Raw genomic sequence first — 26,154 nt, 5'->3', positions numbered from 1 at the left:
TTCGGTTTGGAATGATCCGTTCGGTGTGTTCCCTTTGAAAAGTTCCATTTGGAATGTTCCATTTGGAATGTTCCATTTGGAATGTTCCATTTGGAATGGTCCATTTGGAGTGTTCCGTGTGGAAAGTTTCATTCGGTGTGTTCCATTTGGAAAGTTCCGTTCCGAGTGTTCCATTTGGAAAGTTCCGTTCGGAGTGTTCCATTTGGAAAGTTCCGTTCGGAAAGTTCCCTTTGGAATGTTCCATTTGGAAAGTTCCGTTCGGAGTGTTCCATTTGGAAAGTTCCGTTCGGAATGTTCCGTTTGGAACGTTCCGTTCGGAGTGTTCCGTTTGGAAAGTTCCGTTCGGAGTGTTCCGTTTGGAAAGTTCCGTTTGGAATGTTCCATTTGGAATGTTCCATTTGGAAAGTTCCGTTTGGAATGTTCCATTTGGAAAGTTCCGTTCGGAGTGTTCCATTTGGAAAGTTCCGTTCGGAGTGTTCCGTTTGGAAAGTTCCGTTCGGAGTGTTCCATTTGGAAAGTTCCGTTCGGAGTGTTCTGTTTGGAAAGTTCCGTTCGGAATGTTCGGTTTGGAATGATCCGTTCGGTGTGTTCCCTTTGAAAAGTTCCATTTGGAAAGTTCCATTTGGAATGTTCCATTTGGAATGGTCCATTTGGAGTGTTCCGTGTGGAAAGTTTCATTCGGTGTGTTCCATTTGGAAAGTTCCGTTCGGAGTGTTCCATTTGGAAAATTCCGTTCGGCGTGTTCCGTTTGGAAAATTCCGTTCGGAGTGTTCCGTTTGGAAAGTTCCGTTCGGAGTGCTCCATTTGGAAAGTTACGTTCGGAGTTTTCCATTTGGAAAGTTCCGTTCGGAGTGTTCCATTTGGAAAGTTTCGTTTGGAACGTTCCGTTCGGAGTGTTCCGTTTGGAAAGTTCAGTTCGGAGTGTTCCGTTTGGAAAGTTCCATTTGGAATGTTCCATTTGGAATGTTCCATTTGGAAAGTTATGTTTGGAATGTTCCATTTGGAAAGTTCCGTTCGGAGTGTTCCATTTGGAAAGTTCCGTTTGGAATGTTCCATTTGGAAAGTTCCGTTCGGAGTGTTCCGTTTGGAAAGTTCCGTTTGGAATGTTCCATTTGGAAAGTTCCGTTCGGAGTGTTCCGTTTGGAAAGTTCCGTTCGGAATGTTCCGTTTGGAAAGTTCCGTTCGGAGTGTTCTGTTTGGAAAGTTCCGTTCGGAATGTTAGGTTTGGAATGATCCATTCGGAGTGTTCCCTTTGAAAAGTTCCATTTGGAATGTTCCATTTGGAATGTTCCATTTGGAATGGTCCATTTGGAATGTTCCATTTGGAATGGTCCATTTGGAGTGTTCCGTATGGAAAGATTCATTCGGTGTGTTCCATTTGGAAAGTTCCGTTCGGAGTGTTCCATTTGGAAAGTTCCGTTCGGAGTGTTCCATTTGGAAAGTTCCGTTCGGAGTGTTCCGTTTGGCAAGTTCCATTTGGAATGTTCCATTTGGAAAGTTCCGTTCGGAGTGTTCCGTTTGGAAAGTTCCGTTCGGAATGTTCGGTTTGGAATGATCCGTTCGGAGTCTTCCCTTTGAAAAGTTCCATTTGGAATGTTCCATTTGGAATGTTCCATTTGGAATGGTCAATTTGGAGTGTTCCGTGTGGAAAGTTTCATTCGGTGTGTTCCGTGTGGAAAGTTTCATTCGGTGTGTTCCGTGTGGAAAGTTTCATTCGGTGTGTTCCATTTGGAAAGTTCAGTTCGGAGTGTTCCATTTGGAAAATTCCGTTCGGCGTGTTCCGTTTGGAAAATTCCATTCGGAGTGTTCCGTTTGGAAAGTTCCGTTCGGAGTGTTCCGTTTGGAAAGTTCCGTTCGGAGTGTTCCGTTTGGAAAGTTCCATTCAGAGTGTTCCTTTTGGAAAGTTCCGTTCGGAATGTTCCGTTCGGAATGATCCATTCGGAGTGTTCCATTTGAAAAGTTCCGTTTGGAATGTTCCATTTGGAATGTTCCATTTGGAATGGTCCATTTGGCGTGTTCCATTTGGAAAGTTCCGTTCGGAGTGTTCCGTTTGGAAAGTTCCGTTTGAATGTTCGGTCCGGAGTGTTAGCTCTGAATGTTCCGTTCGTAGTGTTCCGTATGGAAAGTTAAATTCGGAGTGTTCGGTTTGGAAAGTTCCGTTCGGAGTGTTCCGTTTGGAAAGTTCCGTTCGGAGTGTTCCATTTGGAAAGTTCCATTAGGAGTGTTCCATTTGGAAAGTTCCGTTCGGAGTGTTCCGTTTGGAAAGTTCCGTTTGGAGTGTTCCGTTTGTAAAGTTCCATTCGGAGTGTTCCCTTTGAAAAGTTCCATTTGGAATGTTCCATTTGGAATGTTCCATTTGGAATGGTCCATTTGGAATGTTCCATTTGGAATGGTCCATTTGGAGTGTTCCGTATGGAAAGTTTCATTCGGTGTGTTCCATTTGGAAAGTTCCGTTCGGAGTGTTCCATTTGGAAAATTCCGTTCGGCGTGTTCCGTTTGCAAAATTCCGTTCGGAGTGTTCCGTTTGGAAAGTTCCGTTCGGAGTGTTCCGTTTGGAAAGTTCCGTTCGGAGTGTTCTGTTTGGAAAGTTCCGTTCGGAATGTTCGGTTTGGAATGATCCGTTCGGTGTGTTCCCTTTGAAAAGTTCCATTTGGAATGTTCCATTTGGAATGTTCCATTTGGAATGTTCCATTTGGAATGGTCCATTTGGAGTGTTCCGTGTGGAAAGTTTCATTCGGTGTGTTCCATTTGGAAAGTTCCGTTCCGAGTGTTCCATTTGGAAAGTTCCGTTCGGAGTGTTCCAATTGGAAAGTTCCGTTCGGAAAGTTCCGTTTGGAATGTTCCATTTGGAAAGTTCCGTTCGGAGTGTTCCATTTGGAAAGTTCCGTTCGGAATGTTCCGTTTGGAACGTTCCGTTCGGAGTGTTCCGTTTGGAAAGTTCCGTTCGGAGTGTTCCGTTTGGAAAGTTCCGTTTGGAATGTTCCATTTGGAATGTTCCATTTGGAAAGTTCCGTTTGGAATGTTCCATTTGGAAAGTTCCGTTCGGAGTGTTCCATTTGGAAAGTTCCGTTCGGAGTGTTCCGTTTGGAAAGTTCCGTTCGGAGTGTTCCATTTGGAAAGTTCCGTTCGGAGTGTTCTGTTTGGAAAGTTCCGTTCGGAATGTTCGGTTTGGAATGATCCGTTCGGTGTGTTCCCTTTGAAAAGTTCCATTTGGAATGTTCCATTTGGAATGTTCCATTTGGAATGGTCCATTTGGAGTGTTCCGTGTGGAAAGTTTCATTCGGTGTGTTCCATTTGGAAAGTTCCGTTCGGAGTGTTCCATTTGGAAAATTCCGTTCGGCGTGTTCCGTTTGGAAAATTCCGTTCGGAGTGTTCCGTTTGGAAAGTTCCGTTCGGAGTGCTCCATTTGGAAAGTTACGTTCGGAGTTTTCCATTTGGAAAGTTCCATTCGGAGTGTTACGTTTGGAAAGTTCCGTTCGGAGTGTTACGTTTGGAAAGTTCCGTTCGGAGTATTCCCTTTGGAAAGTTCCGTTCGGAGTGTTCCATTTGGAAAGTTTCGTTTGGAACGTTCCGTTCGGAGTGTTCTGTTTGGAAAGTTCAGTTCGGAGTGTTCCGTTTGGAAAGTTCCATTTGGAATGTTCCATTTGGAATGTTCCATTTGGAAAGTTATGTTTGGAATGTTCCATTTGGAAAGTTCCGTTCGGAGTGTTCCATTTGGAAAGTTCCGTTTGGAATGTTCCATTTGGAAAGTTCCGTTCGGAGTGTTCCGTTTGGAAAGTTCCGTTCGGAATGTTCCGTTTGGAAAGTTCCGTTCGGAGTGTTCCATTTGGAAAGTTCCGTTCGGAATGTTCCGTTTGGAAAGTTCCGTTCGGAGTGTTCCGTTTAGAAAGTTCCGTTCGGAGTGTTCCGTTTGGAAAGTTCCGTTTGGAATGTTCCATTTGGAATGTTCCGTTTGGAAAGTTCCGTTTGGAATGTTCCATTTGGAAAGTTCCGTTCGGAGTGTTCCATTTGGAAAGTTCCATTTGGAATGTTCCATTTGGAAAGTTCCGTTCGGAGTGTTCCGTTTGGAAAGTTCCGTTCGGAGTGTTCCGTTTGGAAAGTTCCGTTCGGAGTGTTCTGTTTGGAAAGTTCCGTTCGGAATGTTCGGTTTGGAATGATCCGTTCGGTGTGTTCCCTTTGAAAAGTTCCATTTGGAATGTTCCATTTGGAATGTTCCATTTGGAATGTTCCATTTGGAATGGTCCATTTGGAGTGTTCCGTGTGGAAAGTTTCATTCGGTGTGTTCCATTTGGAAAGTTCCGTTCCGAGTGTTCCATTTGGAAAGTTCCGTTCGGAGTGTTCCATTTGGAAAGTTCCGTTCGGAAAGTTCCCTTTGGAATGTTCCATTTGGAAAGTTCCGTTCGGAGTGTTCCATTTGGAAAGTTCCGTTCGGAATGTTCCGTTTGGAACGTTCCGTTCGGAGTGTTCCGTTTGGAAAGTTCCGTTCGGAGTGTTCCGTTTGGAAAGTTCCGTTTGGAATGTTCCATTTGGAATGTTCCATTTGGAAAGTTCCGTTTGGAATGTTCCATTTGGAAAGTTCCGTTCGGAGTGTTCCATTTGGAAAGTTCCGTTCGGAGTGTTCCGTTTGGAAAGTTCCGTTCGGAGTGTTCCATTTGGAAAGTTCCGTTCGGAGTGTTCTGTTTGGAAAGTTCCGTTCGGAATGTTCGGTTTGGAATGATCCGTTCGGTGTGTTCCCTTTGAAAAGTTCCATTTGGAATGTTCCATTTGGAATGTTCCATTTGGAATGGTCCATTTGGAGTGTTCCGTGTGGAAAGTTTCATTCGGTGTGTTCCATTTGGAAAGTTCCGTTCGGAGTGTTCCATTTGGAAAATTCCGTTCGGCGTGTTCCGTTTGGAAAATTCCGTTCGGAGTGTTCCGTTTGGAAAGTTCCGTTCGGAGTGCTCCATTTGGAAAGTTACGTTCGGAGTTTTCCATTTGGAAAGTTCCGTTCGGAGTGTTCCATTTGGAAAGTTTCGTTTGGAACGTTCCGTTCGGAGTGTTCCGTTTGGAAAGTTCAGTTCGGAGTGTTCCGTTTGGAAAGTTCCATTTGGAATGTTCCATTTGGAATGTTCCATTTGGAAAGTTATGTTTGGAATGTTCCATTTGGAAAGTTCCGTTCGGAGTGTTCCATTTGGAAAGTTCCGTTTGGAATGTTCCATTTGGAAAGTTCCGTTCGGAGTGTTCCGTTTGGAAAGTTCCGTTTGGAATGTTCCATTTGGAAAGTTCCGTTCGGAGTGTTCCGTTTGGAAAGTTCCGTTCGGAATGTTCCGTTTGGAAAGTTCCGTTCGGAGTGTTCTGTTTGGAAAGTTCCGTTCGGAATGTTAGGTTTGGAATGATCCATTCGGAGTGTTCCCTTTGAAAAGTTCCATTTGGAATGTTCCATTTGGAATGTTCCATTTGGAATGGTCCATTTGGAATGTTCCATTTGGAATGGTCCATTTGGAGTGTTCCGTATGGAAAGATTCATTCGGTGTGTTCCATTTGGAAAGTTCCGTTCGGAGTGTTCCATTTGGAAAGTTCCGTTCGGAGTGTTCCATTTGGAAAGTTCCGTTCGGAGTGTTCCGTTTGGAAAGTTCCATTTGGAATGTTCCATTTGGAAAGTTCCGTTCGGAGTGTTCCGTTTGGAAAGTTCCGTTCGGAATGTTCGGTTTGGAATGATCCGTTCGGAGTCTTCCCTTTGAAAAGTTCCATTTGGAATGTTCCATTTGGAATGTTCCATTTGGAATGGTCAATTTGGAGTGTTCCGTGTGGAAAGTTTCATTCGGTGTGTTCCGTGTGGAAAGTTTCATTCGGTGTGTTCCGTGTGGAAAGTTTCATTCGGTGTGTTCCATTTGGAAAGTTCAGTTCGGAGTGTTCCATTTGGAAAATTCCGTTCGGCGTGTTCCGTTTGGAAAATTCCATTCGGAGTGTTCCGTTTGGAAAGTTCCGTTCGGAGTGTTCCGTTTGGAAAGTTCCGTTCGGAGTGTTCCGTTTGGAAAGTTCCATTCAGAGTGTTCCTTTTGGAAAGTTCCGTTCGGAATGTTCCGTTCGGAATGATCCATTCGGAGTGTTCCATTTGAAAAGTTCCGTTTGGAATGTTCCATTTGGAATGTTCCATTTGGAATGGTCCATTTGGCGTGTTCCATTTGGAAAGTTCCGTTCGGAGTGTTCCGTTTGGAAAGTTCCGTTTGAATGTTCGGTCCGGAGTGTTAGCTCTGAATGTTCCGTTCGTAGTGTTCCGTATGGAAAGTTAAATTCGGAGTGTTCGGTTTGGAAAGTTCCGTTCGGAGTGTTCCGTTTGGAAAGTTCCGTTCGGAGTGTTCCATTTGGAAAGTTCCATTAGGAGTGTTCCATTTGGAAAGTTCCGTTCGGAGTGTTCCGTTTGGAAAGTTCCGTTTGGAGTGTTCCGTTTGTAAAGTTCCATTCGGAGTGTTCCCTTTGAAAAGTTCCATTTGGAATGTTCCATTTGGAATGTTCCATTTGGAATGGTCCATTTGGAATGTTCCATTTGGAATGGTCCATTTGGAGTGTTCCGTATGGAAAGTTTCATTCGGTGTGTTCCATTTGGAAAGTTCCGTTCGGAGTGTTCCATTTGGAAAATTCCGTTCGGCGTGTTCCGTTTGCAAAATTCCGTTCGGAGTGTTCCGTTTGGAAAGTTCCGTTCGGAGTGTTCCGTTTGGAAAGTTCCGTTCGGAGTGTTCTGTTTGGAAAGTTCCGTTCGGAATGTTCGGTTTGGAATGATCCGTTCGGTGTGTTCCCTTTGAAAAGTTCCATATGGAATGTTCCATTTGGAATGTTCCATTTGGAATGTTCCATTTGGAATGGTCCATTTGGAGTGTTCCGTGTGGAAAGTTTCATTCGGTGTGTTCCATTTGGAAAGTTCCGTTCCGAGTGTTCCATTTGGAAAGTTCCGTTCGGAGTGTTCCAATTGGAAAGTTCCGTTCGGAAAGTTCCGTTTGGAATGTTCCATTTGGAAAGTTCCGTTCGGAGTGTTCCATTTGGAAAGTTCCGTTCGGAATGTTCCGTTTGGAACGTTCCGTTCGGAGTGTTCCGTTTGGAAAGTTCCGTTCGGAGTGTTCCGTTTGGAAAGTTCCGTTTGGAATGTTCCATTTGGAATGTTCCATTTGGAAAGTTCCGTTTGGAATGTTCCATTTGGAAAGTTCCGTTCGGAGTGTTCCATTTGGAAAGTTCCGTTCGGAGTGTTCCGTTTGGAAAGTTCCGTTCGGAGTGTTCCATTTGGAAAGTTCCGTTCGGAGTGTTCTGTTTGGAAAGTTCCGTTCGGAATGTTCGGTTTGGAATGATCCGTTCGGTGTGTTCCCTTTGAAAAGTTCCATTTGGAATGTTCCATTTGGAATGTTCCATTTGGAATGGTCCATTTGGAGTGTTCCGTGTGGAAAGTTTCATTCGGTGTGTTCCATTTGGAAAGTTCCGTTCGGAGTGTTCCATTTGGAAAATTCCGTTCGGCGTGTTCCGTTTGGAAAATTCCGTTCGGAGTGTTCCGTTTGGAAAGTTCCGTTCGGAGTGCTCCATTTGGAAAGTTACGTTCGGAGTTTTCCATTTGGAAAGTTCCATTCGGAGTGTTACGTTTGGAAAGTTCCGTTCGGAGTGTTACGTTTGGAAAGTTCCGTTCGGAGTATTCCCTTTGGAAAGTTCCGTTCGGAGTGTTCCATTTGGAAAGTTTCGTTTGGAACGTTCCGTTCGGAGTGTTCTGTTTGGAAAGTTCAGTTCGGAGTGTTCCGTTTGGAAAGTTCCATTTGGAATGTTCCATTTGGAATGTTCCATTTGGAAAGTTATGTTTGGAATGTTCCATTTGGAAAGTTCCGTTCGGAGTGTTCCATTTGGAAAGTTCCGTTTGGAATGTTCCATTTGGAAAGTTCCGTTCGGAGTGTTCCGTTTGGAAAGTTCCGTTCGGAATGTTCCGTTTGGAAAGTTCCGTTCGGAGTGTTCCATTTGGAAAGTTCCGTTCGGAATGTTCCGTTTGGAAAGTTCCGTTCGGAGTGTTCCGTTTAGAAAGTTCCGTTCGGAGTGTTCCGTTTGGAAAGTTCCGTTTGGAATGTTCCATTTGGAATGTTCCGTTTGGAAAGTTCCGTTTGGAATGTTCCATTTGGAAAGTTCCGTTCGGAGTGTTCCATTTGGAAAGTTCCATTTGGAATGTTCCATTTGGAAAGTTCCGTTCGGAGTGTTCCGTTTGGAAAGTTCCGTTCGGAGTGTTCCGTTTGGAAAGTTCCGTTCGGAGTGTTCTGTTTGGAAAGTTCCGTTCGGAATGTTCGGTTTGGAATGATCCGTTCGGTGTGTTCCCTTTGAAAAGTTCCATTTGGAATGTTCCATTTGGAATGTTCCATTTGGAATGTTCCATTTGGAATGGTCCATTTGGAGTGTTCCGTGTGGAAAGTTTCATTCGGTGTGTTCCATTTGGAAAGTTCCGTTCCGAGTGTTCCATTTGGAAAGTTCCGTTCGGAGTGTTCCATTTGGAAAGTTCCGTTCGGAAAGTTCCCTTTGGAATGTTCCATTTGGAAAGTTCCGTTCGGAGTGTTCCATTTGGAAAGTTCCGTTCGGAATGTTCCGTTTGGAACGTTCCGTTCGGAGTGTTCCGTTTGGAAAGTTCCGTTCGGAGTGTTCCGTTTGGAAAGTTCCGTTTGGAATGTTCCATTTGGAATGTTCCATTTGGAAAGTTCCGTTTGGAATGTTCCATTTGGAAAGTTCCGTTCGGAGTGTTCCATTTGGAAAGTTCCGTTCGGAGTGTTCCGTTTGGAAAGTTCCGTTCGGAGTGTTCCATTTGGAAAGTTCCGTTCGGAGTGTTCTGTTTGGAAAGTTCCGTTCGGAATGTTCGGTTTGGAATGATCCGTTCGGTGTGTTCCCTTTGAAAAGTTCCATTTGGAATGTTCCATTTGGAATGTTCCATTTGGAATGGTCCATTTGGAGTGTTCCGTGTGGAAAGTTTCATTCGGTGTGTTCCATTTGGAAAGTTCCGTTCGGAGTGTTCCATTTGGAAAATTCCGTTCGGCGTGTTCCGTTTGGAAAATTCCGTTCGGAGTGTTCCGTTTGGAAAGTTCCGTTCGGAGTGCTCCATTTGGAAAGTTACGTTCGGAGTTTTCCATTTGGAAAGTTCCGTTCGGAGTGTTCCATTTGGAAAGTTTCGTTTGGAACGTTCCGTTCGGAGTGTTCCGTTTGGAAAGTTCAGTTCGGAGTGTTCCGTTTGGAAAGTTCCATTTGGAATGTTCCATTTGGAATGTTCCATTTGGAAAGTTATGTTTGGAATGTTCCATTTGGAAAGTTCCGTTCGGAGTGTTCCATTTGGAAAGTTCCGTTTGGAATGTTCCATTTGGAAAGTTCCGTTCGGAGTGTTCCGTTTGGAAAGTTCCGTTTGGAATGTTCCATTTGGAAAGTTCCGTTCGGAGTGTTCCGTTTGGAAAGTTCCGTTCGGAATGTTCCGTTTGGAAAGTTCCGTTCGGAGTGTTCTGTTTGGAAAGTTCCGTTCGGAATGTTAGGTTTGGAATGATCCATTCGGAGTGTTCCCTTTGAAAAGTTCCATTTGGAATGTTCCATTTGGAATGTTCCATTTGGAATGGTCCATTTGGAATGTTCCATTTGGAATGGTCCATTTGGAGTGTTCCGTATGGAAAGATTCATTCGGTGTGTTCCATTTGGAAAGTTCCGTTCGGAGTGTTCCATTTGGAAAGTTCCGTTCGGAGTGTTCCATTTGGAAAGTTCCGTTCGGAGTGTTCCGTTTGGAAAGTTCCATTTGGAATGTTCCATTTGGAAAGTTCCGTTCGGAGTGTTCCGTTTGGAAAGTTCCGTTCGGAATGTTCGGTTTGGAATGATCCGTTCGGAGTCTTCCCTTTGAAAAGTTCCATTTGGAATGTTCCATTTGGAATGTTCCATTTGGAATGGTCAATTTGGAGTGTTCCGTGTGGAAAGTTTCATTCGGTGTGTTCCGTGTGGAAAGTTTCATTCGGTGTGTTCCGTGTGGAAAGTTTCATTCGGTGTGTTCCATTTGGAAAGTTCAGTTCGGAGTGTTCCATTTGGAAAATTCCGTTCGGCGTGTTCCATTTGGAAAATTCCATTCGGAGTGTTCCGTTTGGAAAGTTCCGTTCGGAGTGTTCCGTTTGGAAAGTTCCGTTCGGAGTGTTCCGTTTGGAAAGTTCCATTCAGAGTGTTCCTTTTGGAAAGTTCCGTTCGGAATGTTCCGTTCGGAATGATCCATTCGGAGTGTTCCATTTGAAAAGTTCCGTTTGGAATGTTCCATTTGGAATGTTCCATTTGGAATGGTCCATTTGGCGTGTTCCATTTGGAAAGTTCCGTTCGGAGTGTTCCGTTTGGAAAGTTCCGTTTGAATGTTCGGTCCGGAGTGTTAGCTCTGAATGTTCCGTTCGTAGTGTTCCGTATGGAAAGTTAAATTCGGAGTGTTCGGTTTGGAAAGTTCCGTTCGGAGTGTTCCGTTTGGAAAGTTCCGTTCGGAGTGTTCCATTTGGAAAGTTCCATTAGGAGTGTTCCATTTGGAAAGTTCCGTTCGGAGTGTTCCGTTTGGAAAGTTCCGTTTGGAGTGTTCCGTTTGTAAAGTTCCATTCGGAGTGTTCCCTTTGAAAAGTTCCATTTGGAATGTTCCATTTGGAATGTTCCATTTGGAATGGTCCATTTGGAATGTTCCATTTGGAATGGTCCATTTGGAGTGTTCCGTATGGAAAGTTTCATTCGGTGTGTTCCATTTGGAAAGTTCCGTTCGGAGTGTTCCATTTGGAAAATTCCGTTCGGCGTGTTCCGTTTGCAAAATTCCGTTCGGAGTGTTCCGTTTGGAAAGTTCCGTTCGGAGTGTTCCGTTTGGAAAGTTCCGTTCGGAGTGTTCTGTTTGGAAAGTTCCGTTCGGAATGTTCGGTTTGGAATGATCCGTTCGGTGTGTTCCCTTTGAAAAGTTCCATTTGGAATGTTCCATTTGGAATGTTCCATTTGGAATGTTCCATTTGGAATGGTCCATTTGGAGTGTTCCGTGTGGAAAGTTTCATTCGGTGTGTTCCATTTGGAAAGTTCCGTTCCGAGTGTTCCATTTGGAAAGTTCCGTTCGGAGTGTTCCAATTGGAAAGTTCCGTTCGGAAAGTTCCGTTTGGAATGTTCCATTTGGAAAGTTCCGTTCGGAGTGTTCCATTTGGAAAGTTCCGTTCGGAATGTTCCGTTTGGAACGTTCCGTTCGGAGTGTTCCGTTTGGAAAGTTCCGTTCGGAGTGTTCCGTTTGGAAAGTTCCGTTTGGAATGTTCCATTTGGAATGTTCCATTTGGAAAGTTCCGTTTGGAATGTTCCATTTGGAAAGTTCCGTTCGGAGTGTTCCATTTGGAAAGTTCCGTTCGGAGTGTTCCGTTTGGAAAGTTCCGTTCGGAGTGTTCCATTTGGAAAGTTCCGTTCGGAGTGTTCTGTTTGGAAAGTTCCGTTCGGAATGTTCGGTTTGGAATGATCCGTTCGGTGTGTTCCCTTTGAAAAGTTCCATTTGGAATGTTCCATTTGGAATGTTCCATTTGGAATGGTCCATTTGGAGTGTTCCGTGTGGAAAGTTTCATTCGGTGTGTTCCATTTGGAAAGTTCCGTTCGGAGTGTTCCATTTGGAAAATTCCGTTCGGCGTGTTCCGTTTGGAAAATTCCGTTCGGAGTGTTCCGTTTGGAAAGTTCCGTTCGGAGTGCTCCATTTGGAAAGTTACGTTCGGAGTTTTCCATTTGGAAAGTTCCATTCGGAGTGTTACGTTTGGAAAGTTCCGTTCGGAGTGTTACGTTTGGAAAGTTCCGTTCGGAGTATTCCCTTTGGAAAGTTCCGTTCGGAGTGTTCCATTTGGAAAGTTTCGTTTGGAACGTTCCGTTCGGAGTGTTCTGTTTGGAAAGTTCAGTTCGGAGTGTTCCGTTTGGAAAGTTCCATTTGGAATGTTCCATTTGGAATGTTCCATTTGGAAAGTTATGTTTGGAATGTTCCATTTGGAAAGTTCCGTTCGGAGTGTTCCATTTGGAAAGTTCCGTTTGGAATGTTCCATTTGGAAAGTTCCGTTCGGAGTGTTCCGTTTGGAAAGTTCCGTTCGGAATGTTCCGTTTGGAAAGTTCCGTTCGGAGTGTTCCATTTGGAAAGTTCCGTTCGGAATGTTCCGTTTGGAAAGTTCCGTTCGGAGTGTTCCGTTTAGAAAGTTCCGTTCGGAGTGTTCCGTTTGGAAAGTTCCGTTTGGAATGTTCCATTTGGAATGTTCCGTTTGGAAAGTTCCGTTTGGAATGTTCCATTTGGAAAGTTCCGTTCGGAGTGTTCCATTTGGAAAGTTCCATTTGGAATGTTCCATTTGGAAAGTTCCGTTCGGAGTGTTCCGTTTGGAAAGTTCCGTTCGGAGTGTTCCGTTTGGAAAGTTCCGTTCGGAGTGTTCTGTTTGGAAAGTTCCGTTCGGAATGTTCGGTTTGGAATGATCCGTTCGGTGTGTTCCCTTTGAAAAGTTCCATTTGGAATGTTCCATTTGGAATGTTCCATTTGGAATGTTCCATTTGGAATGGTCCATTTGGAGTGTTCCGTGTGGAAAGTTTCATTCGGTGTGTTCCATTTGGAAAGTTCCGTTCCGAGTGTTCCATTTGGAAAGTTCCGTTCGGAGTGTTCCATTTGGAAAGTTCCGTTCGGAAAGTTCCCTTTGGAATGTTCCATTTGGAAAGTTCCGTTCGGAGTGTTCCATTTGGAAAGTTCCGTTCGGAATGTTCCGTTTGGAACGTTCCGTTCGGAGTGTTCCGTTTGGAAAGTTCCGTTCGGAGTGTTCCGTTTGGAAAGTTCCGTTTGGAATGTTCCATTTGGAATGTTCCATTTGGAAAGTTCCGTTTGGAATGTTCCATTTGGAAAGTTCCGTTCGGAGTGTTCCATTTGGAAAGTTCCGTTCGGAGTGTTCCGTTTGGAAAGTTCCGTTCGGAGTGTTCCATTTGGAAAGTTCCGTTCGGAGTGTTCTGTTTGGAAAGTTCCGTTCGGAATGTTCGGTTTGGAATGATCCGTTCGGTGTGTTCCCTTTGAAAAGTTCCATTTGGAATGTTCCATTTGGAATGTTCCATTTGGAATGGTCCATTTGGAGTGTTCCGTGTGGAAAGTTTCATTCGGTGTGTTCCATTTGGAAAGTTCCGTTCGGAGTGTTCCATTTGGAAAATTCCGTTCGGCGTGTTCCGTTTGGAAAATTCCGTTCGGAGTGTTCCGTTTGGAAAGTTCCGTTCGGAGTGCTCCATTTGGAAAGTTACGTTCGGAGTTTTCCATTTGGAAAGTTCCGTTCGGAGTGTTCCATTTGGAAAGTTTCGTTTGGAACGTTCCGTTCGGAGTGTTCCGTTTGGAAAGTTCAGTTCGGAGTGTTCCGTTTGGAAAGTTCCATTTGGAATGTTCCATTTGGAATGTTCCATTTGGAAAGTTATGTTTGGAATGTTCCATTTGGAAAGTTCCGTTCGGAGTGTTCCATTTGGAAAGTTCCGTTTGGAATGTTCCATTTGGAAAGTTCCGTTCGGAGTGTTCCGTTTGGAAAGTTCCGTTTGGAATGTTCCATTTGGAAAGTTCCGTTCGGAGTGTTCCGTTTGGAAAGTTCCGTTCGGAATGTTCCGTTTGGAAAGTTCCGTTCGGAGTGTTCTGTTTGGAAAGTTCCGTTCGGAATGTTAGGTTTGGAATGATCCATTCGGAGTGTTCCCTTTGAAAAGTTCCATTTGGAATGTTCCATTTGGAATGTTCCATTTGGAATGGTCCATTTGGAATGTTCCATTTGGAATGGTCCATTTGGAGTGTTCCGTATGGAAAGATTCATTCGGTGTGTTCCATTTGGAAAGTTCCGTTCGGAGTGTTCCATTTGGAAAGTTCCGTTCGGAGTGTTCCATTTGGAAAGTTCCGTTCGGAGTGTTCCGTTTGGAAAGTTCCATTTGGAATGTTCCATTTGGAAAGTTCCGTTCGGAGTGTTCCGTTTGGAAAGTTCCGTTCGGAATGTTCGGTTTGGAATGATCCGTTCGGAGTCTTCCCTTTGAAAAGTTCCATTTGGAATGTTCCATTTGGAATGTTCCATTTGGAATGGTCAATTTGGAGTGTTCCGTGTGGAAAGTTTCATTCGGTGTGTTCCGTGTGGAAAGTTTCATTCGGTGTGTTCCGTGTGGAAAGTTTCATTCGGTGTGTTCCATTTGGAAAGTTCAGTTCGGAGTGTTCCATTTGGAAAATTCCGTTCGGCGTGTTCCGTTTGGAAAATTCCATTCGGAGTGTTCCGTTTGGAAAGTTCCGTTCGGAGTGTTCCGTTTGGAAAGTTCCGTTCGGAGTGTTCCGTTTGGAAAGTTCCATTCAGAGTGTTCCTTTTGGAAAGTTCCGTTCGGAATGTTCCGTTCGGAATGATCCATTCGGAGTGTTCCATTTGAAAAGTTCCGTTTGGAATGTTCCATTTGGAATGTTCCATTTGGAATGGTCCATTTGGCGTGTTCCATTTGGAAAGTTCCGTTCGGAGTGTTCCGTTTTGAAAGTTCCGTTTGAATGTTCGGTCCGGAGTGTTAGCTCTGAATGTTCCGTTCGTAGTGTTCCGTATGGAAAGTTAAATTCGGAGTGTTCGGTTTGGAAAGTTCCGTTCGGAGTGTTCCGTTTGGAAAGTTCCGTTCGGAGTGTTCCATTTGGAAAGTTCCATTAGGAGTGTTCCATTTGGAAAGTTCCGTTCGGAGTGTTCCGTTTGGAAAGTTCCGTTTGGAGTGTTCCGTTTGTAAAGTTCCATTCGGAGTGTTCCGTTTGGAAAGTTCCGTTCGGAGTGTTCTGTTTGGAAAGTTCCGTTCGGAATGTTCCATTTGGAATGTTCCGTTTGGAAAGTTCCGTTTGGAATGTTCCATTTGGAAAGTTCCGTTCGGAGTGTTCCATTTGGAAAGTTCCATTTGGAATGTTCCATTTGGAAAGTTCCGTTCGGAGTGTTCCGTTTGGAAAGTTCCGTTCGGAGTGTTCCGTTTGGAAAGTTCCGTTCGGAGTGTTCTGTTTGGAAAGTTCCGTTCGGAATGTTCGGTTTGGAATGATCCGTTCGGTGTGTTCCCTTTGAAAAGTTCCATTTGGAATGTTCCATTTGGAATGTTCCATTTGGAATGTTCCATTTGGAATGGTCCATTTGGAGTGTTCCGTGTGGAAAGTTTCATTCGGTGTGTTCCATTTGGAAAGTTCCGTTCCGAGTGTTCCATTTGGAAAGTTCCGTTCGGAGTGTTCCATTTGGAAAGTTCCGTTCGGAAAGTTCCCTTTGGAATGTTCCATTTGGAAAGTTCCGTTCGGAGTGTTCCATTTGGAAAGTTCCGTTCGGAATGTTCCGTTTGGAACGTTCCGTTCGGAGTGTTCCGTTTGGTAAGTTCCGTTCGGAGTGTTCCGTTTGGAAAGTTCCGTTTGGAATGTTCCATTTGGAATGTTCCATTTGGAAAGTTCCGTTTGGAATGTTCCATTTGGAAAGTTCCGTTCGGAGTGTTCCATTTGGAAAGTTCCGTTCGGAGTGTTCCGTTTGGAAAGTTCCGTTCGGAGTGTTCCATTTGGAAAGTTCCGTTCGGAGTGTTCTGTTTGGAAAGTTCCGTTCGGAATGTTCGGTTTGGAATGATCCGTTCGGTGTGTTCCCTTTGAAAAGTTCCATTTGGAATGTTCCATTTGGAATGTTCCATTTGGAATGGTCCATTTGGAGTGTTCCGTGTGGAAAGTTTCATTCGGTGTGTTCCATTTGGAAAGTTCCGTTCGGAGTGTTCCATTTGGAAAATTCCGTTCGGCGTGTTCCGTTTGGAAAATTCCGTTCGGAGTGTTCCGTTTGGAAAGTTCCGTTCGGAGTGCTCCATTTGGAAAGTTACGTTCGGAGTTTTCCATTTGGAAAGTTCCGTTCGGAGTGTTCCATTTGGAAAGTTTCGTTTGGAACGTTCCGTTCGGAGTGTTCCGTTTGGAAAGTTCAGTTCGGAGTGTTCCGTTTGGAAAGTTCCATTTGGAATGTTCCATTTGGAATGTTCCATTTGGAAAGTTATGTTTGGAATGTTCCATTTGGAAAGTTCCATTCGGAGTGTTCCATTTGGAAAGTTCCGTTTGGAATGTTCCATTTGGAAAGTTCCGTTCGGAGTGTTCCGTTTGGAAAGTTCCGTTTGGAATGTTCCATTTGGAAAGTTCCGTTCGGAGTGTTCCGTTTGGAAAGTTCCGTTCGGAATGTTCCGTTTGGAAAGTTCCGTTCGGAGTGTTCTGTTTGGAAAGTTCCGTTCGGAATGTTAGGTTTGGAATGATCCATTCGGAGTGTTCCCTTTGAAAAGTTCCATTTGGAATGTTCCATTTGGAATGTTCCATTTGGAATGGTCCATTTGGAATGTTCCATTTGGAATGGTCCATTTGGAGTGTTCCGTATGGAAAGATTCATTCGGTGTGTTCCATTTGGAAAGTTCCGTTCGGAGTGTTCCATTTGGAAAGTTCCGTTCGGAGTGTTCCATTTGGAAAGTTCCGTTCGGAGTGTTCCGTTTGGAAAGTTCCGTTCGGAGTGCTCCATTTGGAAAGTTACGTTCGGAGTTTTCCATTTGGAAAGTTCCGTTCGGAGTGTTCCATTTGGAAAGTTTCGTTTGGAACGTTCCGTTCGGAGTGTTCCGTTTGGAAAGTTCAGTTCGGAGTGTTCCGTTTGGAAAGTTCCATTTGGAATGTTCCATTTGGAATGTTCCATTTGGAAAGTTATGTTTGGAATGTTCCATTTGGAAAGTTCCGTTCGGAGTGTTCCATTTGGAAAGTTCCGTTTGGAATGTTCCATTTGGAAAGTTCCGTTCGGAGTGTTCCGTTTGGAAAGTTCCGTTTGGAATGTTCCATTTGGAAAGTTCCGTTCGGAGTGTTCCGTTTGGAAAGTTCCGTTCGGAATGTTCCGTTTGGAAAGTTCCGTTCGGAGTGTTCTGTTTGGAAAGTTCCGTTCGGAATGTTAGGTTTGGAATGATCCATTCGGAGTGTTCCCTTTGAAAAGTTCCATTTGGAATGTTCCATTTGGAATGTTCCATTTGGAATGGTCCATTTGGAATGTTCCATTTGGAATGGTCCATTTGGAGTGTTCCGTATGGAAAGATTCATTCGGTGTGTTCCATTTGGAAAGTTCCGTTCGGAGTGTTCCATTTGGAAAGTTCCGTTCGGAGTGTTCCATTTGGAAAGTTCCGTTCGGAGTGTTCCGTTTGGAAAGTTCCATTTGGAATGTTCCATTTGGAAAGTTCCGTTCGGAGTGTTCCGTTTGGAAAGTTCCGTTCGGAATGTTCGGTTTGGAATGATCCGTTCGGAGTCTTCCCTTTGAAAAGTTCCATTTGGAATGTTCCATTTGGAATGTTCCATTTGGAATGGTCAATTTGGAGTGTTCCGTGTGGAAAGTTTCATTCGGTGTGTTCCGTGTGGAAAGTTTCATTCGGTGTGTTCCGTGTGGAAAGTTTCATTCGGTGTGTTCCATTTGGAAAGTTCAGTTCGGAGTGTTCCATTTGGAAAATTCCGTTCGGCGTGTTCCGTTTGGAAAATTCCATTCGGAGTGTTCCGTTTGGAAAGTTCCGTTCGGAGTGTTCCGTTTGGAAAGTTCCGTTCGGAGTGTTCCGTTTGGAAAGTTCCATTCAGAGTGTTCCTTTTGGAAAGTTCCGTTCGGAATGTTCCGTTCGGAATGATCCATTCGGAGTGTTCCATTTGAAAAGTTCCGTTTGGAATGTTCCATTTGGAATGTTCCATTTGGAATGGTCCATTTGGCGTGTTCCATTTGGAAAGTTCCGTTCGGAGTGTTCCGTTTGGAAAGTTCCGTTTGAATGTTCGGTCCGGAGTGTTAGCTCTGAATGTTCCGTTCGTAGTGTTCCGTATGGAAAGTTAAATTCGGAGTGTTCGGTTTGGAAAGTTCCGTTCGGAGTGTTCCGTTTGGAAAGTTCCGTTCGGAGTGTTCCATTTGGAAAGTTCCATTAGGAGTGTTCCATTTGGAAAGTTCCGTTCGGAGTGTTCCGTTTGGAAAGTTCCGTTTGGAGTGTTCCGTTTGTAAAGTTCCATTCGGAGTGTTCCCTTTGAAAAGTTCCATTTGGAATGTTCCATTTGGAATGTTCCATTTGGAATGGTCCATTTGGAATGTTCCATTTGGAATGGTCCATTTGGAGTGTTCCGTATGGAAAGTTTCATTCGGTGTGTTCCATTTGGAAAGTTCCGTTCGGAGTGTTCCATTTGGAAAATTCCGTTCGGCGTGTTCCGTTTGCAAAATTCCGTTCGGAGTGTTCCGTTTGGAAAGTTCCGTTCGGAGTGTTCCGTTTGGAAAGTTCCGTTCGGAGTGTTCTGTTTGGAAAGTTCCGTTCGGAATGTTCGGTTTGGAATGATCCGTTCGGTGTGTTCCCTTTGAAAAGTTCCATATGGAATGTTCCATTTGGAATGTTCCATTTGGAATGTTCCATTTGGAATGGTCCATTTGGAGTGTTCCGTGTGGAAAGTTTCATTCGGTGTGTTCCATTTGGAAAGTTCCGTTCCGAGTGTTCCATTTGGAAAGTTCCGTTCGGAGTGTTCCAATTGGAAAGTTCCGTTCGGAAAGTTCCGTTTGGAATGTTCCATTTGGAAAGTTCCGTTCGGAGTGTTCCATTTGGAAAGTTCCGTTCGGAATGTTCCGTTTGGAACGTTCCGTTCGGAGTGTTCCGTTTGGAAAGTTCCGTTCGGAGTGTTCCGTTTGGAAAGTTCCGTTTGGAATGTTCCATTTGGAATGTTCCATTTGGAAAGTTCCGTTTGGAATGTTCCATTTGGAAAGTTCCGTTCGGAGTGTTCCATTTGGAAAGTTCCGTTCGGAGTGTTCCGTTTGGAAAGTTCCGTTCGGAGTGTTCCATTTGGAAAGTTCCGTTCGGAGTGTTCTGTTTGGAAAGTTCCGTTCGGAATGTTCGGTTTGGAATGATCCGTTCGGTGTGTTCCCTTTGAAAAGTTCCATTTGGAATGTTCCATTTGGAATGTTCCATTTGGAATGGTCCATTTGGAGTGTTCCGTGTGGAAAGTTTCATTCGGTGTGTTCCATTTGGAAAGTTCCGTTCGGAGTGTTCCATTTGGAAAATTCCGTTCGGCGTGTTCCGTTTGGAAAATTCCGTTCGGAGTGTTCCGTTTGGAAAGTTCCGTTCGGAGTGCTCCATTTGGAAAGTTACGTTCGGAGTTTTCCATTTGGAAAGTTCCATTCGGAGTGTTACGTTTGGAAAGTTCCGTTCGGAGTGTTACGTTTGGAAAGTTCCGTTCGGAGTATTCCCTTTGGAAAGTTCCGTTCGGAGTGTTCCATTTGGAAAGTTTCGTTTGGAACGTTCCGTTCGGAGTGTTCTGTTTGGAAAGTTCAGTTCGGAGTGTTCCGTTTGGAAAGTTCCATTTGGAATGTTCCATTTGGAATGTTCCATTTGGAAAGTTATGTTTGGAATGTTCCATTTGGAAAGTTCCGTTCGGAGTGTTCCATTTGGAAAGTTCCGTTTGGAATGTTCCATTTGGAAAGTTCCGTTCGGAGTGTTCCGTTTGGAAAGTTCCGTTCGGAATGTTCCGTTTGGAAAGTTCCGTTCGGAGTGTTCCATTTGGAAAGTTCCGTTCGGAATGTTCCGTTTGGAAAGTTCCGTTCGGAGTGTTCCGTTTAGAAAGTTCCGTTCGGAGTGTTCCGTTTGGAAAGTTCCGTTTGGAATGTTCCATTTGGAATGTTCCGTTTGGAAAGTTCCGTTTGGAATGTTCCATTTGGAAAGTTCCGTTCGGAGTGTTCCATTTGGAAAGTTCCATTTGGAATGTTCCATTTGGAAAGTTCCGTTCGGAGTGTTCCGTTTGGAAAGTTCCGTTCGGAGTGTTCCGTTTGGAAAGTTCCGTTCGGAGTGTTCTGTTTGGAAAGTTCCGTTCGGAATGTTAGGTTTGGAATGATCCATTCGGAGTGTTCCCTTTGAAAAGTTCCATTTGGAATGTTCCATTTGGAATGTTCCATTTGGAATGGTCCATTTGGAATGTTCCATTTGGAATGGTCCATTTGGAGTGTTCCGTATGGAAAGATTCATTCGGTGTGTTCCATTTGGAAAGTTCCGTTCGGAGTGTTCCATTTGGAAAGTTCCGTTCGGAGTGTTCCATTTGGAAAGTTCCGTTCGGAGTGTTCCGTTTGGAAAGTTCCGTTCGGAGTGCTCCATTTGGAAAGTTACGTTCGGAGTTTTCCATTTGGAAAGTTCCGTTCGGAGTGTTCCATTTGGAAAGTTTCGTTTGGAACGTTCCGTTCGGAGTGTTCCGTTTGGAAAGTTCAGTTCGGAGTGTTCCGTTTGGAAAGTTCCATTTGGAATGTTCCATTTGGAATGTTCCATTTGGAAAGTTATGTTTGGAATGTTCCATTTGGAAAGTTCCGTTCGGAGTGTTCCATTTGGAAAGTTCCGTTTGGAATGTTCCATTTGGAAAGTTCCGTTCGGAGTGTTCCGTTTGGAAAGTTCCGTTTGGAATGTTCCATTTGGAAAGTTCCGTTCGGAGTGTTCCGTTTGGAAAGTTCCGTTCGGAATGTTCCGTTTGGAAAGTTCCGTTCGGAGTGTTCTGTTTGGAAAGTTCCGTTCGGAATGTTAGGTTTGGAATGATCCATTCGGAGTGTTCCCTTTGAAAAGTTCCATTTGGAATGTTCCATTTGGAATGTTCCATTTGGAATGGTCCATTTGGAATGTTCCATTTGGAATGGTCCATTTGGAGTGTTCCGTATGGAAAGATTCATTCGGTGTGTTCCATTTGGAAAGTTCCGTTCGGAGTGTTCCATTTGGAAAGTTCCGTTCGGAGTGTTCCATTTGGAAAGTTCCGTTCGGAGTGTTCCGTTTGGAAAGTTCCATTTGGAATGTTCCATTTGGAAAGTTCCGTTCGGAGTGTTCCGTTTGGAAAGTTCCGTTCGGAATGTTCGGTTTGGAATGATCCGTTCGGAGTCTTCCCTTTGAAAAGTTCCATTTGGAATGTTCCATTTGGAATGTTCCATTTGGAATGGTCAATTTGGAGTGTTCCGTGTGGAAAGTTTCATTCGGTGTGTTCCGTGTGGAAAGTTTCATTCGGTGTGTTCCGTGTGGAAAGTTTCATTCGGTGTGTTCCATTTGGAAAGTTCAGTTCGGAGTGTTCCATTTGGAAAATTCCGTTCGGCGTGTTCCGTTTGGAAAATTCCATTCGGAGTGTTCCGTTTGGAAAGTTCCGTTCGGAGTGTTCCGTTTGGAAAGTTCCGTTCGGAGTGTTCCGTTTGGAAAGTTCCATTCAGAGTGTTCCTTTTGGAAAGTTCCGTTCGGAATGTTCCGTTCGGAATGATCCATTCGGAGTGTTCCATTTGAAAAGTTCCGTTTGGAATGTTCCATTTGGAATGTTCCATTTGGAATGGTCCATTTGGCGTGTTCCATTTGGAAAGTTCCGTTCGGAGTGTTCCGTTTGGAAAGTTCCGTTTGAATGTTCGGTCCGGAGTGTTAGCTCTGAATGTTCCGTTCGTAGTGTTCCGTATGGAAAGTTAAATTCGGAGTGTTCGGTTTGGAAAGTTCCGTTCGGAGTGTTCCGTTTGGAAAGTTCCGTTCGGAGTGTTCCATTTGGAAAGTTCCATTAGGAGTGTTCCATTTGGAAAGTTCCGTTCGGAGTGTTCCGTTTGGAAAGTTCCGTTTGGAGTGTTCCGTTTGTAAAGTTCCATTCGGAGTGTTCCCTTTGAAAAGTTCCATTTGGAATGTTCCATTTGGAATGTTCCATTTGGAATGGTCCATTTGGAATGTTCCATTTGGAATGGTCCATTTGGAGTGTTCCGTATGGAAAGTTTCATTCGGTGTGTTCCATTTGGAAAGTTCCGTTCGGAGTGTTCCATTTGGAAAATTCCGTTCGGCGTGTTCCGTTTGCAAAATTCCGTTCGGAGTGTTCCGTTTGGAAAGTTCCGTTCGGAGTGTTCCGTTTGGAAAGTTCCGTTCGGAGTGTTCTGTTTGGAAAGTTCCGTTCGGAATGTTCGGTTTGGAATGATCCGTTCGGTGTGTTCCCTTTGAAAAGTTCCATATGGAATGTTCCATTTGGAATGTTCCATTTGGAATGTTCCATTTGGAATGGTCCATTTGGAGTGTTCCGTGTGGAAAGTTTCATTCGGTGTGTTCCATTTGGAAAGTTCCGTTCCGAGTGTTCCATTTGGAAAGTTCCGTTCGGAGTGTTCCAATTGGAAAGTTCCGTTCGGAAAGTTCCGTTTGGAATGTTCCATTTGGAAAGTTCCGTTCGGAGTGTTCCATTTGGAAAGTTCCGTTCGGAATGTTCCGTTTGGAACGTTCCGTTCGGAGTGTTCCGTTTGGAAAGTTCCGTTCGGAGTGTTCCGTTTGGAAAGTTCCGTTTGGAATGTTCCATTTGGAATGTTCCATTTGGAAAGTTCCGTTTGGAATGTTCCATTTGGAAAGTTCCGTTCGGAGTGTTCCATTTGGAAAGTTCCGTTCGGAGTGTTCCGTTTGGAAAGTTCCGTTCGGAGTGTTCCATTTGGAAAGTTCCGTTCGGAGTGTTCTGTTTGGAAAGTTCCGTTCGGAATGTTCGGTTTGGAATGATCCGTTCGGTGTGTTCCCTTTGAAAAGTTCCATTTGGAATGTTCCATTTGGAATGTTCCATTTGGAATGGTCCATTTGGAGTGTTCCGTGTGGAAAGTTTCATTCGGTGTGTTCCATTTGGAAAGTTCCGTTCGGAGTGTTCCATTTGGAAAATTCCGTTCGGCGTGTTCCGTTTGGAAAATTCCGTTCGGAGTGTTCCGTTTGGAAAGTTCCGTTCGGAGTGCTCCATTTGGAAAGTTACGTTCGGAGTTTTCCATTTGGAAAGTTCCATTCGGAGTGTTACGTTTGGAAAGTTCCGTTCGGAGTGTTACGTTTGGAAAGTTCCGTTCGGAGTATTCCCTTTGGAAAGTTCCGTTCGGAGTGTTCCATTTGGAAAGTTTCGTTTGGAACGTTCCGTTCGGAGTGTTCTGTTTGGAAAGTTCAGTTCGGAGTGTTCCGTTTGGAAAGTTCCATTTGGAATGTTCCATTTGGAATGTTCCATTTGGAAAGTTATGTTTGGAATGTTCCATTTGGAAAGTTCCGTTCGGAGTGTTCCATTTGGAAAGTTCCGTTTGGAATGTTCCATTTGGAAAGTTCCGTTCGGAGTGTTCCGTTTGGAAAGTTCCGTTCGGAATGTTCCGTTTGGAAAGTTCCGTTCGGAGTGTTCCATTTGGAAAGTTCCGTTCGGAATGTTCCGTTTGGAAAGTTCCGTTCGGAGTGTTCCGTTTAGAAAGTTCCGTTCGGAGTGTTCCGTTTGGAAAGTTCCGTTTGGAATGTTCCATTTGGAATGTTCCGTTTGGAAAGTTCCGTTTGGAATGTTCCATTTGGAAAGTTCCGTTCGGAGTGTTCCATTTGGAAAGTTCCATTTGGAATGTTCCATTTGGAAAGTTCCGTTCGGAGTGTTCCGTTTGGAAAGTTCCGTTCGGAGTGTTCCGTTTGGAAAGTTCCGTTCGGAGTGTTCTGTTTGGAAAGTTCCGTTCGGAATGTTCGGTTTGGAATGATCCGTTCGGTGTGTTCCCTTTGAAAAGTTCCATTTGGAATGTTCCATTTGGAATGTTCCATTTGGAATGTTCCATTTGGAATGGTCCATTTGGAGTGTTCCGTGTGGAAAGTTTCATTCGGTGTGTTCCATTTGGAAAGTTCCGTTCCGAGTGTTCCATTTGGAAAGTTCCGTTCGGAGTGTTCCATTTGGAAAGTTCCGTTCGGAAAGTTCCCTTTGGAATGTTCCATTTGGAAAGTTCCGTTCGGAGTGTTCCATTTGGAAAGTTCCGTTCGGAATGTTCCGTTTGGAACGTTCCGTTCGGAGTGTTCCGTTTGGAAAGTTCCGTTCGGAGTGTTCCGTTTGGAAAGTTCCGTTTGGAATGTTCCATTTGGAATGTTCCATTTGGAAAGTTCCGTTTGGAATGTTCCATTTGGAAAGTTCCGTTCGGAGTGTTCCATTTGGAAAGTTCCGTTCGGAGTGTTCCATTTGGAAAGTTCCGTTCGGAGTGTTCCGTTTGGAAAGTTCCGTTCGGAGTGTTCCATTTGGAAAGTTCCGTTCGGAGTGTTCTGTTTGGAAAGTTCCGTTCGGAATGTTCGGTTTGGAATGATCCGTTCGGTGTGTTCCCTTTGAAAAGTTCCATTTGGAATGTTCCATTTGGAATGTTCCATTTGGAATGGTCCATTTGGAGTGTTCCGTGTGGAAAGTTTCATTCGGTGTGTTCCATTTGGAAAGTTCCGTTCGGAGTGTTCCATTTGGAAAATTCCGTTCGGCGTGTTCCGTTTGGAAAATTCCGTTCGGAGTGTTCCGTTTGGAAAGTTCCGTTCGGAGTGCTCCATTTGGAAAGTTACGTTCGGAGTTTTCCATTTGGAAAGTTCCGTTCGGAGTGTTCCATTTGGAAAGTTTCGTTTGGAACGTTCCGTTCGGAGTGTTCCGTTTGGAAAGTTCAGTTCGGAGTGTTCCGTTTGGAAAGTTCCATTTGGAATGTTCCATTTGGAATGTTCCATTTGGAAAGTTATGTTTGGAATGTTCCATTTGGAAAGTTCCGTTCGGAGTGTTCCATTTGGAAAGTTCCGTTTGGAATGTTCCATTTGGAAAGTTCCGTTCGGAGTGTTCCGTTTGGAAAGTTCCGTTTGGAATGTTCCATTTGGAAAGTTCCGTTCGGAGTGTTCCGTTTGGAAAGTTCCGTTCGGAATGTTCCGTTTGGAAAGTTCCGTTCGGAGTGTTCTGTTTGGAAAGTTCCGTTCGGAATGTTAGGTTTGGAATGATCCATTCGGAGTGTTCCCTTTGAAAAGTTCCATTTGGAATGTTCCATTTGGAATGTTCCATTTGGAATGGTCCATTTGGAATGTTCCATTTGGAATGGTCCATTTGGAGTGTTCCGTATGGAAAGATTCATTCGGTGTGTTCCATTTGGAAAGTTCCGTTCGGAGTGTTCCATTTGGAAAGTTCCGTTCGGAGTGTTCCATTTGGAAAGTTCCGTTCGGAGTGTTCCGTTTGGAAAGTTCCATTTGGAATGTTCCATTTGGAAAGTTCCGTTCGGAGTGTTCCGTTTGGAAAGTTCCGTTCGGAATGTTCGGTTTGGAATGATCCGTTCGGAGTCTTCCCTTTGAAAAGTTCCATTTGGAATGTTCCATTTGGAATGTTCCATTTGGAATGGTCAATTTGGAGTGTTCCGTGTGGAAAGTTTCATTCGGTGTGTTCCGTGTGGAAAGTTTCATTCGGTGTGTTCCGTGTGGAAAGTTTCATTCGGTGTGTTCCATTTGGAAAGTTCAGTTCGGAGTGTTCCATTTGGAAAATTCCGTTCGGCGTGTTCCATTTGGAAAATTCCATTCGGAGTGTTCCGTTTGGAAAGTTCCGTTCGGAGTGTTCCGTTTGGAAAGTTCCGTTCGGAGTGTTCCGTTTGGAAAGTTCCATTCAGAGTGTTCCTTTTGGAAAGTTCCGTTCGGAATGTTCCGTTCGGAATGATCCATTCGGAGTGTTCCATTTGAAAAGTTCCGTTTGGAATGTTCCATTTGGAATGTTCCATTTGGAATGGTCCATTTGGCGTGTTCCATTTGGAAAGTTCCGTTCGGAGTGTTCCGTTTGGAAAGTTCCGTTTGAATGTTCGGTCCGGAGTGTTAGCTCTGAATGTTCCGTTCGTAGTGTTCCGTATGGAAAGTTAAATTCGGAGTGTTCGGTTTGGAAAGTTCCGTTCGGAGTGTTCCGTTTGGAAAGTTCCGTTCGGAGTGTTCCATTTGGAAAGTTCCATTAGGAGTGTTCCATTTGGAAAGTTCCGTTCGGAGTGTTCCGTTTGGAAAGTTCCGTTTGGAGTGTTCCGTTTGTAAAGTTCCATTCGGAGTGTTCCCTTTGAAAAGTTCCATTTGGAATGTTCCATTTGGAATGTTCCATTTGGAATGGTCCATTTGGAATGTTCCATTTGGAATGGTCCATTTGGAGTGTTCCGTATGGAAAGTTTCATTCGGTGTGTTCCATTTGGAAAGTTCCGTTCGGAGTGTTCCATTTGGAAAATTCCGTTCGGCGTGTTCCGTTTGCAAAATTCCGTTCGGAGTGTTCCGTTTGGAAAGTTCCGTTCGGAGTGTTCCGTTTGGAAAGTTCCGTTCGGAGTGTTCTGTTTGGAAAGTTCCGTTCGGAATGTTCGGTTTGGAATGATCCGTTCGGTGTGTTCCCTTTGAAAAGTTCCATTTGGAATGTTCCATTTGGAATGTTCCATTTGGAATGTT

Source organism: Hemicordylus capensis, chromosome 3, assembly GCF_027244095.1.
Source record: "Hemicordylus capensis ecotype Gifberg chromosome 3, rHemCap1.1.pri, whole genome shotgun sequence".
NCBI classification, from domain to species: domain Eukaryota; kingdom Metazoa; phylum Chordata; class Lepidosauria; order Squamata; family Cordylidae; genus Hemicordylus; species Hemicordylus capensis.
This window is presented reverse-complemented; position numbering follows the sequence as displayed.